The following is a 4,480-nucleotide window of genomic DNA, read 5'->3' on the forward strand; positions in this document are numbered from 1 at the left end:
GGGAATGTTTTTTTTTTATAAGCCTGAAGTGGAGAAGACCTCTATAAGTTGACAAAATGTACAGGAGCAAAAAAGGGAAAGTTTCAACTTCACAAAAACAAAATGTTCTGGCAGGCAAAAAAAAAAAGTCTATAAATCAACAATTCTAAGGACATTTAAAAATAAATGAAAACCTGGGGGAAATATTTTCTGCGAATTTCACAAAGGGCTCATTTCCCAAATACATGAAGAGCTCCTATAAATCAATAAATGACCCACAAACCAACGTTAAAATGAGCAAAGGATACAAATAGACATTTTATTGGAAAGGAAATACAAATGCCATTGAAACACACAAGAAGATGTTCACTCATAAAAATAAAATGAGATACCATTTCACCTGTGAGACTGACCAATATGAAAAAGCTTGTAAACACTGTGTGGTGGAGGGTGTGGAGCTTCAGGAACCTTCAAACGTTTCTGGGGTGTGGGTAAGTAAACTGGTGGAGTCTCTTAGTTGGCAAGTTGACAGTATCTATCAAAATTACTAATGCATATAGTTTTTGACCCAGAAAGTCTACTTCTAGGAATTCACTTACAAATATGCTTGCACATGATTTGAAATGAAATATGTGCAATTCTATTCATTGCAGCATTGTTTTTAATAGTAAAAGAACAGAAAGAACCTAAATCTTTATCAAAAGAGAAATGAATAATTATTATGGTAGAATACTTACTATAGAGCAACTAAGGTGCAGAATCTAAGTCTACATGTATCACAATGGATACATCTGATAATATTGAATGAAAAAAAAGATGTCAGAAGATATTCACAGCATAATAGCATTTATATATACTTTTCAAACACATAGAGGGCACGTAGTTTAAGGATTGCTCCATCTTCCAGAGAATTGTTTATTTGATCACTGAGAAATGAATCTCCTTGATTCTAATAATACTTTTGGTGTTAAAGTCAATCTTGTCAGTGATCCTGTTACCCAATTTTCTTTTGAACAGAATTTTTTTCTGGTATATTTTTATTCATCTCTTGTTTAAAATCTTTTAAGGTAACATCTTTATAATTATACACAAATAGGTATATAATTTTAGATACACTCATAAAGAATCCTATGTGCATATTTTGTAAAATTATAGTCTTTTCTTCTTTTTAGTTTTACTTATCTCCCTTCTCTGTCTATATCACTGCTCCCCATAACCTATATCAATAACCTAGTATTCATTATTTCATTTTTTTCATACTTGTATAATCATATACAGATATATGTATACTTATGTATATATATATACATGTGCAATACATGTGTGGGTTTTTATTTGCCCTTTTTTATTAAAATGAGATCATATATATCATCACTTTTTTTTAATAGATCTTTATTGGAGTATAATTGCTTCACAATACTGTGTTAGTTTCTTTTGCACAACAAAGCAAATCAGTTATACGCATACACGCACCTCCCTAACCCCTCCCTCTTTTTTTTTTTTCTAAACCAGAACATTTATTGCATGACTAATAATTGAAATCCTTAAGATGAACTGGATGCTGCAACAGCTGCCCTCTTGGCTTTAGGTGTTGTTCCTTCACGAAATCCATGCCTGATTCTGCTGTATACAATTTTTAGGTGCCTCATTCGACCAGTCCCTGTGGTATTTCGTCTTTTAGCTTTAGCACTCCAGTTAAACTTCCTCTTCCGCTTGGCAGGGTAGCCACATTTACCACAGGTCGACTTCTGAAGGTGGTAGGCCTTAGAGCCACAGAGGCGGCACAACGTGTGCGTCTTATTCCGACGCTTTCCAAACGAGGACGTTCCCTTCGTCATCTCGCTTCTGCCGCCGAGACCCTCCCCTCCCTCTTGAGCCTCCCTCCCACCCTCCCTATCCCACCCCTCTAGGTCATCACAAAGCACCGAGCCGATCTCCCTGTGCTATGCTGCTGCTTCCCACCAGCCAACTATTTTACATTCGGTAGTGTATATATGTCCATGCTACTCTCACTTCACCCCAGCTTCGCCCTCCCACTCCATGTCCTCAAGTCCATTCTCTATGTCTACCTCTTTATTCCTACCCTGAAGCTAGGTTCATCAGTTTTTTGGGCGGTTTCTTTGGGGTTTTTTTGGTTTCCATATATATGTGTTATTTGTTTTTCTCTTTATGACTTACTTCACTCTGTAGGACAGACTCTAGGTCCCTCCACCTCACTACAAATAACTCAATTTCGTTTCTTTTTATGGCTGAGTAATATTCCATTGTATATGTATGCCGCATCTTCTTTATTCATTCATCTGTCGATGGACATTTAGGTTGGTTCCACGTCCTAGCTATTGTAAATAGTACTTGCAATGAACATTGTGGTACATGTCTCTTTTTGAATTATGGTTTTCTCAGGATATGTGCCCAGTAGTGGGATTGCTGGGTCATATGTTAGTTCTATCTTTAGTTTTTTAAGGAACCTCCATACTGTTTTCCATAGTGGCTGTATCAATTTACATTCCCACCAACGGTGCAGGAGGGTTCCCTTTTCATCACACCCTTTCCAGCATTTATTATTTCTAGATTTTTTGATGATGGCCATTCTGACTGGTGTGAGGTGATAACCTCATTTCAGGTTTGATTTGCATTTCTCTAATAATTAGTGATGTTGAGCAGCTTTTCATGTGCCTCTTGGCCATCTGTATGTCTTCTTTGGTGAAATGTCTATTTAGGTCTTCTGCCCATTTTTTAACTGGATTGTTTGGTTTTTTTTCATATTGAGCTCCATGAGCTATTTGTATATCTTGGAGATTAATCCTTTGTCTGTTATTTCATTTGCAAATATTTTCTCCAGTTCTGAGGGTTGTCTTGTTTATGGTTTCCTTTGCTGTGCAAAAGCTTTCAAGTTTAATTAAGTCCCATTTATTTATTTTTTGTTTTTATTTCCGTTACTCTAGGAGGTGGGTCAAAAAAGATCTTGCTGTGGTTTATGTCAAAGAGTGCTTTTCCTATGTTTTCCTCTAAGAGTTTTATAGTGTCTGCTCTTACATTTAAGTCTTTAATCCATTTGGAGTTTATTTTTGTATATGGTGTTAGGTAGTGTTCTAATTTCATTCTATCACTTCTTGCTGTTCTCACTCAATAACACTCCCTGAAATCGATTGGTATGACCCTAATTACTAACCTTCAATGGCTGCCTAGTGTTTCATGATGTGAATATACCATAATCTATTCGGCCATCAACCTACTGATAAATAATTATGATTTTCAAGTTTTTTAAATGCTATGATCAATGCTTCAACACACATCTCTCTACGTATAGGTCCTTAGGTGCCAGGGCTTTCATTTCCATGGAATGGTGTCCCAGAAGTAGAATTGCTAGGTCAAATGATATATGTTTTTTAGTTTTAGTGGAGGGTACCAGATTGTTTTCCCCAAAGACTGGAACTCTTCCTGTTTCCACCAGCAAGGTGTGGCCTACAGCATGGCTCACTTGACTGATCCTGGAGCAGATCCACTTTTCTCCTGTGGATGTGAAACTCAAAAGAGACACGCAGAGACTGGGGAGATTGGAGTGGAGTCATGTTCACATCAATCAACTCTGAAAACCAGTCCAATATCTTTGACAGTCTTACTTTTTGCCCAAGTTAGCCAGAGTTGAGTTCTGTTGCTTACAACCAAAAGAAACATAAATCCCTAAACCTGGTCACAAACTCAGCCTCGAGCCCAGATACAGATTCAGTTCTGATCCTGGCCACAGACTCAGTCCTCACCCTAGTCAGAGACTGAAGCCCATTCCCGGCCCCAGACTTCCCTGACCCCTGCTCGGCATCTCTCTGAGGGGTGCTCCTGGTTGCAAGGGGGGCAGGTGAGCTAGTGGGTACATTTCATCCAGAGCCTGGAACCCAAAAGTAAAGGCCTCTTTGTGGCAACTAATGCTGATGACTTTGGAGACAGAGGGGAATTTCTTGTGAGGAATAACTGGTAAAATCTAAATCAGAGATGTCTTGGGGGCCTCTGGGTTGTGGGGAATAAGGGATCAAAAGGGAACCCAGTGGGAGATGGGATCAGGGGTTTGGTTTGTGGAGGTAGAGAATGAGGGCAGTGAACTCTGGACCTAGCTCAAGGAAGTGGGGACAGAGCAGGGATGTGGGGAGGGCCAGCCATCTGGAGCTGGATGTGGCTGGACTGAGTTGCCTGCTAGAGCCTGGAGGGTCCCAAGGTCCTGTGCCCCGGGATGAGCAAAGAGGAGTTGCCATCGAGAGATGTCGAAGCAGCCTGTAGCCCAGCGGCCTCCTCCTTTGTCTCTCCCAACCACCTGGCACCGCCTGGACCAGCGGCTGGGACCCCATGCTGCCTGGCCCTCTCCCGGCTGTTCTGACTTTCCACAGGCTCCAAAGCCACCTGCCTCCTCCTCTTTCCCTCCAGTTGCCCCCGCCCTTCATCTTTTCCCCTGGCTCAGCTTCCCTTTGCGTGCCGCCTGCTGAGTTTCAGGGATTAGGGCTGTCTACCG

The 4,480-nt window shown here is 40.5% G+C and overlaps 1 pseudogene; it reads right to left on the minus strand.

The window, feature by feature from the left end:
• Positions 1–1,470: 1,470 nt before the first annotated feature.
• LOC109552358 (large ribosomal subunit protein eL37 pseudogene) lies at positions 1,471–1,834 on the minus strand (annotated as a pseudogene).
• Between the last annotated feature and the right edge of the window lie 2,646 nt (positions 1,835–4,480).

This window comes from Tursiops truncatus, chromosome X (genome assembly GCF_011762595.2).
Source record: "Tursiops truncatus isolate mTurTru1 chromosome X, mTurTru1.mat.Y, whole genome shotgun sequence".
In the NCBI taxonomy this organism is placed as follows: domain Eukaryota; kingdom Metazoa; phylum Chordata; class Mammalia; order Artiodactyla; family Delphinidae; genus Tursiops; species Tursiops truncatus.